Source organism: Melanotaenia boesemani, chromosome 4 (assembly GCF_017639745.1).
Source record: "Melanotaenia boesemani isolate fMelBoe1 chromosome 4, fMelBoe1.pri, whole genome shotgun sequence".
NCBI lineage: Eukaryota > Metazoa > Chordata > Actinopteri > Atheriniformes > Melanotaeniidae > Melanotaenia > Melanotaenia boesemani.
Genome location: NC_055685.1, coordinates 21,315,489 through 21,326,358, shown reverse-complemented (window position 1 = coordinate 21,326,358; position 10,870 = coordinate 21,315,489).

Here is a 10,870-nt window from a genome sequence, read left to right as displayed (position 1 = left end):
TTTTAGATTACCCAGAAAATGGTGGGTTTGGGGAATCTTAGAACTCTATAAAACTATACAGGCCATGTTTCTGTTGGTACCAGGCAACAGTAAAGCAATTAAACACCAGAGGAGTTTATGGTGTAATAATGGAACAGAAGTCAGGCAGAGGTCAAACGGTGCCATTACTTAAACACAAGATCTGCACCTACAAACACCTGCACTTACACCTACAAACAAATTAAGAAATTTGGGTAGGGAGGGTGGTGTTAGGGAACTCATAACATTATAAACGTACATGAGCTGTCATTTTAATGACGGACATCATTGTTGCAAGACATAATGTGCAACATGCCTTTTGTCTGATCCTCCAACAGGATGGGGTTGATTTGGAGGAAGATGTGTCAGAGTAGGGAGACAGCATAGAAAAAAAGATAATGAATCAGTGCTATTTGTTGGTCTTTACTTCACACAAGAAGCCAACACAAGATGTGCTTGGCCCTACCTGAAGCCCTTTGTTGCACGTCTAACCATTTGACCCCCTTAACTTTGAAATAAAGACCACTAGAGCAAAGAAAATGTTAAAAAAGACAGATATGATTTCTTATGATATAGCAGTGAAGACAGTTTTTAATGAGTGCAATGGCTAAACTTGGTTATATTTTAAATCCCAAGTTCATGCTATTATTAAATTGAGTAAAATAAATATAAGTTTTAAAAGCTTTTATGTTTTATGTAAAACAGGACATGATATTGTGTAATAGATGTTTTTCTCCAAACTTGATTCCATATTTTTTTCCTCAGAATTGAGTGATTCCATTTTTTCCCTGTGCTTGGTCAGTAAAAGTAACCTTTTCTGACTACCATAATGTTTTTTCGTTGTTTCTTTTATTGTTTCTTAAAGCCAGAAAGTTGCCATTTGGAATGACTAGAGTTTTGTGTCATGTTTGTCTTCTGATTTTGTTTTACACAACAAAACAACTGCATGAGCGCTCTGCCAAGACTGGTGATTCCATACTTTTTGCCAGGGGTTGTATACTGAACCTTTCAGCACAACTTTAACATTGTAATATCAGTATTGGCTAAGATTAACATTATGAACTACATGGTCCTTGGTTTCAGACCCAGCAGCAGCAGCAAGTCCATCTTCACATCCAGATGAGGCTGAAGTTATTCAGTTTTCAATTATCTGCAGCTGGTTCAAACAAAATGATCTCAGTAATACTGACATCAAGTGTTTATTCTATTGTATGTCATGCTATATGCAGGTTAAGATAATCTTATATCTATCTGGCTTACATGGGATCTGGCCTCCTTGTAGCAGAGAGTAAAGCTTGTTACATACTCCGAGAGAAGTTTGTTCTTGTTCTCAGCCACAAAAACAAGAAAAATGTTTGCACTGGTCCTGTCATTTCATCCTCCACAAGAAGCTTTGACAGGGCAGGGATTACTGCAGGGTGCTGTCTGTGTTTTTATGTGCAGTGAACAGCTGACCTGGTGATTTCATATTTAACAAGAAACTATGTCCATGGCAGGACGGATCTGAGCACACAGTAGTGTCTATGTCTTTGTTTTCTATGTGTTGTATTCATTTTCACAATTTCTCACCACTTCAATCAGCTGTTAATTAAGACTTCAAAAAAGGCCAAAAACCAGTCCAACAAGGCACACACAGATCTTGAGAAATTATTATGACTATTAGTATGACTCTGACACAGAGACTTGTTCACATTTTATTTATTTATCTATTTATTTAACCTGGGCACCATGAATTTCAGCTGGTTGAACAGTGGCCTGTGTACAGATGCACCTGAAAAGCCACACAGAAAATTACATCTATAGAAGGCTATGCTACTGTGTTCCAGATCTTTACTGGATTTACATTTTAGGCATAAAAAAAATGAGTCTCTGCATTGTTTTAACCAGGCCAGTACACCCAGGAAATGCTTTGGGTGTAAAATGGAAGGCACAGGCAAAAGCTGGTGAATGTTGACATGTTCAGAAAGAGTAGAATAATAATGCGAGGAGCAAGCCTAAGTCTTTTGTCCACTGTGAGCAATCAATGGACCTTTACATAAAGGTATGTTTTTAAAGGATTTTTTTTCTTTGTCAGGAAACAATGCATTGATCACTTCAAAGCATGAAAATATGAGAATCTATACAGAAGTCAGTGTATAGAATAAAACCATGTATCAGTGATATGTGATGTTTTAGATGGTCAGGATAAATTCAGCCTGTTGTTACTGCAAAGCATTCAGTTTTTGTTTTGTTTTGTTTTGTTTTTTTTTATTTATTGTTGTCAGCCTTAGAGGAAACACTTTTTGACTATCAGACCTACAAGTCGTCTTTCATTAACGTCCAAAATGGATTTAGTTCTGTTTTGTGATGAGCCACTTCTATGGCAAAAAATATACTCTTGAAGCAAAAAGCTGCAGATTAAATTGTGGTTTGTTTTGTGGCGTCGCTCTGTAGTTCCATAGATGATGTTAGATGTGCACATCAGCAACATATTTCAGTGTTCCAAAAACACTTAAGTTCAGTAGTAGATCTATGATTGATATCATTTGACAGACTTCACAAAAACTTTAACCAGGTTTCGGGCAGTATATTTCAAGAGGACCTTACAATTTGTTGCAGTGCATTACTGGTGATGGTTTTTGTAGTGTGGAGTAACTCTTGGGTACATGATGGGGCTGGATGTGATGTAGCTGAGCTTATGGTAGAAGTAATTGCAAAAAATAATAATGCTGACTGTGCAGCAGAACCAGGAAATGAATAACCTTCTGTGTCAAAGTCATACTGTACACTGACGCCATGAAAGAACATAATTAAAACTACTGAGAAACAAAGAAGGTTATATTATTGCCTTGCCAGCTACTGATCCTGCTACTGATAAGCCAGCTGTGATAACTGATAGGCAAACAGTGGAAATGTGAAGATAATATCAAATCTGTGTAGCAACACAGTTGTTACACTGGTGCACTCCTTATTTAGGGAGCTAACTTTCAATGCAAACATCAATTGACTTTTCAGTCCCTGAGGAAAGCTGGTGGATTTCTGTGTGCTAGTTTCCAATTCTGCTTTGGAATCACACTTAGAGGTTGTGAACACAAATGTGCCAAAAGGTTTATGTATTTGCTTGAGGGGGTTTGAAAGAATAAAGTGATGTGACATAACCACCTGTTTCTGGTATGAATTGGTCAGACTCACCTGAATGACCAGTGTCTTCCCAGACACGGAATACTATTCCAGATTTTCCCAGTGATTAAAACTAATTCCTAATGAAAAGCACTGTCTTGTTTTTGTGGTGTCCACCACAGTTGTAGTCCTGGTTTGTTTCCAGTGAAGACATCTACGACTTTTACAACCACTGGTAACGTAATCTATATCACCACCCTCTGACAACACTAAACAGTCTTTTTGTTGTACGAAAACACATCTGACTTTCTTTTATTGCAGCTTTTTGAAAACATTGCCTAACTAACTTCACTAGTGGATGAAAACCCTGCTTATGAAACACTTCTTGGGTACAGCAGCTGCAGGCACACCAAGGTTTGAGAGAACCGTAATTTCAATTCTCTGGTTGTCCTGTACATTAAGCAATAAAGCTGACTTTGACTTTTGACTTTGATGCTCCCTTAAATACGTAAATAGGGACTTCCGTTTGAAACGTTGTAATATGTTGCAGTCCTCATACTTCCACGTATCTTTTGCCTTGCCATGGTTGTTAAGTCGATTGCTCCACTAGTGGGCAGTGCTACGTTCAGAGTTCATTCCCACAAGCCGACATCAGTTTTAGACACTGTTGGGCGGCAGTAATGCACTAGTACGAAGTTGTTTTCAACCCCCCCCAACATACCTTAAACACTCACATATCCTTTCTTCAAACGCTTGTGCAATTTCTACGTTTGTTGTCCTCGTCTTCATTCTCCCTTGCTTATCCTCTTCTTCTCTGGTTTGTTTCTTTCGCTGGTTGCATGTCAGCTGTTCTGCTCAGCACTGCCCCCGTAATTTTCAGTGGTATTGCTCTGTCTTCTGCTTCAAGCAATGGATAGCTAAGCTCTGTGAAAAAGGACCAAACTAAAAGCATAACTGACGCAGGAGACGCACAAAACTGTCCATCCATCTGCGTATTTGTCTCATCCGTCAAGTATAACTGGGCCTTAAGACTCACCATAAATTATGTGGTGTTTCCAGTCAAGTTATTTAAGAAGTCCAAGCAGGAAATCAGTTTAAACGTTTACATAAATGTTTATGTCTGGTATTTTAGGCAAAGACGCCACCATTAATTTTCTTGAGATGTTGGAGATTGATAGACAAGCATTATAGACCAGAGTGTCTAGTCTTAAAAAAAATCAGTTGAACAATAGTTTCCAAAACCTTAGTCAAATACTCACACACACTCCACTGAACACAGAAAATAGGATTTAAATGACTTGGAAATCCTTGCATATTTTAATTTATTTATATTTTGTATAGGCTGGCATCATTTATCATCAGTGAAAATCAAACTTCTTGAAAGGCAAGTAAGAGGGTGGCTGGACAAAAAGTATCTGAGGACATCTCAGAATAGATGGAGCATGACATAAACTGAGATTCACAACAGTACTCTACAAACCATTAGGTGGGTATTTGCTGTTTGCCCTGCTGAACTTTGCATGACAATGCTGGAAAAAAAACTACATGAAATAAGACAGAAAATGTAAGTCATCTGAACAGTTCTTAACTCTGCAAAACAAGCCAAACTCAGACACAAACAAAAGATGAAAATCCCATGTACAGACTGCCACTCAGCCCACTGGGCCTCATCTCTCTGACGCTGAGTAGTCAGCACAGTGCTGCCATCACAGTGAAGAAGAGAAGCCTGTTGCACTGACGGGAGTGCGGGGCTGTCAGTCATCGCTTACCGCTGCATTTGACATTTCAGTCAGGTAGAAAAGGTGTGTTTCGTGCCAAAGTATCTCAAGTCAGACAAGCATCCAGGCAGGGTACCTGAATAACAATATTTCGTCAAAATAAAGTGGGAATAACAGGCAAGAGGATGAGAGTGGTAAACATAGATCAGCATGGAGCTGCAGTTGTGTTGTTATTTAAAAACAGAAAAGCAACTTGTTCTTTGGCTGTAGCAACTCCAGCCTTCTTCTTTTTTTTCTTCTTCTTCTTCACATGCACGTACTAGCTCGCCACTTAACATGCTCTTCCCAGTTCATTAGCATATAAATAACTCATACAAACCAAAAAAGGCAACGGTGGCATCAGACTGATGTCTTCTCCAGTGGTGCTAAGAGGTGAATGTGGAGTATCAGCAGTTATAAGCAAACTCTAGTTATGTCAGTGTGTGTGTTTGTGTGTGTGTGTGTTTGCGTGTGTAAAAGCTTCACCAAAACTGATGAAAAGGCTTTTAGACTAATTACATGAGCAGAGAGTGTTTCTTTCCAGATGAATTTTAATCTTCTGCTTACGTCTGTGCTCCTCATACACACAAATAATGCATAAAGATGTATTGTGCACAAAATGCTGCTGCTGGATATTAAAGTAAGTCTAATATGATAACAGGTTCTCATGTATGTACACAGTGTGTGTATTGCTGTGATGTCTTCCACAACACTGAACTGTATGACTGAGCCAATAAAGAACATGATGTTCAGAGTGTGACCTGAGCAGCTTCGTCTTGGTTCATTGCTGATACCTTGCTTGCTGATGTTGCATTCTAGTCAATGACTTTCTCTTTCTCTTCTGTTTAAATTGGCTGATAAAAGGATAGATTAGCAGAGAAGAGGGTTTAGATGGGTTTTTGTTTTTAAATCTGATGTAAAAGCGCCCTCTATCCCAGTGAACTTAAAACTGCAGCAGCAAAACTGAGACTTTACCCCGAAATCAAATAAGGTGGATCAATTTTATCTACTGAAAAGCAGATTTCTTTACGATCTGTACGGTATAGAGTGTCCTTCTACCTCAAGGACTTTTATTCTAAGACAGTTGAAAAGATGGGAGAATCAGAAAAAAGATTATCAAAGACAAACACACTACGTGGCACATACCGATAGGCAATTCATTTTCTTAGAGAATCAAAGAAAATATTTGAGTTACTTTGCACAGAATTCTACTTCTTTTGTGCTGACTTGTTTCTGCTTAACCTCATTTGGCTACTCTTTCAACTGGAGACTCCGTATCTAAATTATTCCCAAATTCAGTTTAATAATTTTGTGTTTTACCTTTATAGATTATATATTTTTTTTCTGCTGCAGGCATGTATTCATTTGCCATGGGTTTGATTTTTCTGTCTTCCTTTCCCTGTTTACACACGACCAAATACTGAATATATTCTTCTAACATATTTTTACAAAACATTTATTATTTTGAAAGCCTTGGGTGAGTTTGATGTCTTAACAAATTTTAAATAAAAGATTATGAAAACATCAACAACTGAATCCACATTCATTTATGAGGAGATTGCCATATCACAGTTTTTGATTTACACACATACTTCTGCAGATCAGAAAATATTTGTCAAAGAATAATAATAATAAAAAAATCTGAAATATATAAAGTAAAAAGTAAAGTCTGCCGAACCATTGTGTGACATAAACACTTGTTGGTAGGCACCTAAATTCTTACTCAAGCTTCCCAAAATTATAACACAACAGTTATCTTAACACAGCCTAAATGTGGAATGGTGCAAAGACACAGACTCCCTTAGACAGGTGCAGTACTGGGTTGCAATTATAGCTTAATTTAAAATCAGATTTCAACTATCAAACCCAGTTCGGGGGTAAGAAAACCAGTAACAGAGTATTACAAACTTTTTGTGGATCTAGAACTGAAACCCTGTGAGTTGGGAGCTGGGAACAGGACTGTCATAGAAAGGAAGACCAAATAAAATTCCAGCCACCTATTTAAGAAAAACAGCGCTGGTGTAATGTCTAAGTCCTTGGAAGAACAAAAAGCTGTAGCTGTGATTGTCATTTTCTCTCCCATTTAATTTTGAACATATTCAGTCACCATCTTCAGTACAGCTGGAAATAAAATTAATATTGCCACCTTGAGTTGCAAGTACCATTCACATTGGCATTTATGTGTCAAATAAAATAATACTTGAATGTATAACAAGGAAAAGCACAAAAAGATTTTAAAAAAATAATAATAATAGTAAATAACAGGTCCCTTGAATAGAGGATGTGTTGTCTTTTTCTGTGGTTCCCAGCAGAAGTTCATGATAAACTAGAGAGAGCTCTAGATGAAAAGAAACCAGTTTCAGAATAGCAACAGGTTTGGAAAATAATAATAATAATAATAAAAAATCTCCTGGTTCTGGTGCAAATCCAACACATGCAGGTGACAAATGTTTACTTTATTATTGATTATAATTCATACTTATAAGGCAGACAGAGTAACTTAATACAAAAGACAGGGTAAGATTAACACAAAATCTCAAGGAAACCCAAGAACAATGCCATAATAAACATAAAACCATACACCATGACAGTATGGAGGAGCTTGTGTGAAACATATAGGTAAATAGTCAGACACTTTCCATGGTGAGGATTTTTCCATCTTATTAAGGCAAAGGGCAGCTACTGTTAACATTTGCACTACATTTATTAGAAAACCATTTTCCCACAGCAACTTACTAGTGAGGAACACAGTTCCAGTCCCAGTAGAACAAAAAACATTTACCCATCTATTAACTGCTTGATCTTTTTAGTAGATGAAGGGCAGCTGCTACAATGGCATGAGGATACACCCTGGACAGGTCACCAGTCCATCACAAGGCCATCACAGAGATAACAACAACCAATCATTCTCACTTCAAGAAAGAATTTAGAGACAGCTATTAACCCAACAAGCATGTTTTTAGATTGGTTAGGAAGCCAGATACCTAGAAACAACTCATCCATGTACAGGGATATACAAACTCTGCACATACAGGTCACAGCCAAGGTTCAAATAACGAACCTCCTTGCTGAGAGACATCAGTGACTAAACCATCACACCACCGTGCTGTAACGAATCTCACTACTGTTCAAAGCCTGGTGTATTTTCACCCGCAGGTTCAGCTGATAATCTCTGTGTTTATTTAGGTTTTTTTTTTCCTTTTTTTTTTTCTTTTTTTGTGTGAATGTGTGTATGTTTAAATGTGTGTGTGCTCGTTAATAAACCACCACTGTCCCCAGTGTAGTTGTTGAGTTAAATCTTACTCTCTGCCAAACACATGATGGAGCCAAGTGTTAGAATCTTTGTGCTTGTGCACAAGTGTGTGAGTGTGTGGTTAAAACTGCAGCATCAGTGTATGCATGATTATATGTACTGCTCTGTTCTTACATGTATGCACTACGTTTATCTAGTATGTTCTTCAGGTAAGCCTGAGGCAATGAGCAAAGACCCCAGCTCTAAAGTCTAGTCATAAATATCTGCCATAAATATTAGAGTTTATGTTATGCATTCATGGTACATTCTCTTAAATAAATTTGCATATGGTCATGACTTACAGAAAACTTGGGAGAAATGTAATGTTCTTGCTTCAAAACCTTGATTAGTTTCTGAGGCTCTTGGCAAAATGTTTTAATCAAACGTGTGGTGTATAAATTATGGAAATACTCAAACTGCCCATGAATGGTGTAGAAAGAGTCCAAAAGTGTATTAGCATAGAAACAGCTTGGAGGACGTTACACTCCAAAAGAAGAGGTTTAGATAGGGCACAAATATGATGTCCTTACAGTGCAAAGGCAAACACAAAATGGATCAGTCAACATTTAAACAATCTAAGGAGCTAGGAAAAGTTTCTGTAAAAAGCATTTTTTAGTCTAAGACAAGACAAACAAAAAAACAAAATATAGAGGTTCAGTAAAAGCTGATGAAAATGTGATTGCACCGAATTTACTGAAAAGTTATTTAAACATCTCAAAAGAAATATGAGCTGTGTAAAGGCAAAAAGATTGGAAATATAATGAGATGCCACTTTACACTAATGTAAATTCAATTCAATCCAGACTAACTGTGGTGTAGTAGGAATATAGAAAGGAATTTAAGCTTTTATGGCAACTCTAAATGGTTCACGTTCTGCTCTACAATCATTTTTGACATTTAAGGCTGCCAGTTTATCTATTTTTTGTGGATTCTGGATGCAACATTTTAGAAAAGAAGAGACAGGTTTTAGGTTAAAAAGACCTCCTGCAGACTAGAGAATGTCAAGGTCCCTGTGCATACAGAACCTCACACAAGAAAGTATGTGATTATCAAAAAAACTTGTAGGAAACTAGTACAAAGCAGCTTACAGTACATCACTCTGCAAAATCTTTGAGGCACCATGCATTTCTGCCTGGAAAACTGGGACTGCCTGGAGCAGTTTATTGATGCATGAGCAAATTTACACACATAGAAATACAGTATACAAGGCAAAAACCTCTTTAACCAACTTAAACATCAATATTTCATTTGACCACCTTCAGTCTTCAACACAGCCTGAACCTTCTCAGACAGGATTAGTATTTTTCTTAAATAGTATTCAGGAATATTTATCCAGGCTTCTTGATGGACATTGCAAAGTTGTTCTTTGGATGCTGGCTGCTTTTTGTTTTGTTCTTTGTCAAAATGACCCAACTGTTTATATATTGTTAAGGTCTGGGCTCTGAGGAGAATTTATAACTCCATAAGACCTATTGCAACTGGTTTCCAGTCCAGTTCTTTTTGCATATAACAGTCTTCTCTTCTTGTTTTCTCATTTAAAAATATCTTCTTGACAGCCACCTTTCCACGGAGACCATCTCTGATGAAGCTTCAGTGAACAGTAGATTAACTAACAGAACAGATGCATATTTTTATTAAACCAGTATTTAACCAGGTTTAAAATCCTGTTGAGATCAAGACCTCTTTTTCAGTGGCAAACTGGTCAAGAGGTCAGCAGCACATGTCTTAGAATACAGAATAAAAAATTAAAAGACCATAAATTTTAAAATCTGTTGTCAGGTATTTACTGGGTTTTATTTTCTTTTTCTTAAGCACACCACTTATGTACCTTCATTTGTCCTTAAAAACGTACACCACACACAATGATTAACAGGTCTTTGGGAATTGTTTCACTGATGTGAATTGTGTGCCTGTCAAACTGTCAAACTTATGTAGATCTTAACTCTGGCAACTAAAGAAATTTACACTAATTATGTGAAGTTTTTTGGTGACAAGATACAAGTAGCTATAGATAAAATGTGTAAACACAACATTGTTTTATCCTTCAGTTAGGTGCCATTGCTTGCACAGTTCACAGCTCAGTGTTATGTGGGATAATGTGTGTAAAGGCAGCTTAATTATGTCAGGTAAATAAATGAAACAGTATTCAAAGTCCTGGGAGTTTGAAGGACCTTCTGAAAACTACTGCTGAGGACCACTTTAAAAGACTTGAAGAAAATCTGAGAGCAAAATCTAAAGAAATGAGAATTAGGTCAAGACGTTTGCAGGCTAACAGTATACTCTGTTTTATGATTATTTGGACCCTTTTGACATTTTAACACCTCCTCAGTTTTCTTCATCCACCCTCAGGCTATGTTTTAACCATTGTGGAGGGGGGGGGGGTATGCTGTAATATTCGTTTTCATTCATTTTGTGGATGCATGAAAGCTAAAATTTTAATAATTCGTTGGGTTATGTTTTCATTTTGAAGTCATTTGCAGCTTTAATTTGTTTTTCACAATTCCATTTAGATTTATTCCTGGGGATTATTATTTTAAAAGAAGCTGCTTGTGTGCTGTTTATCTCTTAATTTTAAAGTAAAACTACAAGTAGCTCCTCTTAAAAGGAAACCCACGGTTCGTGTCACCCCCTAATGCCCACTGGCTCCCTCTAACGGTGAGGCCCGGCAGTTCGCGGTGTCCTCTCAGTGTGACCGTCCCACCGC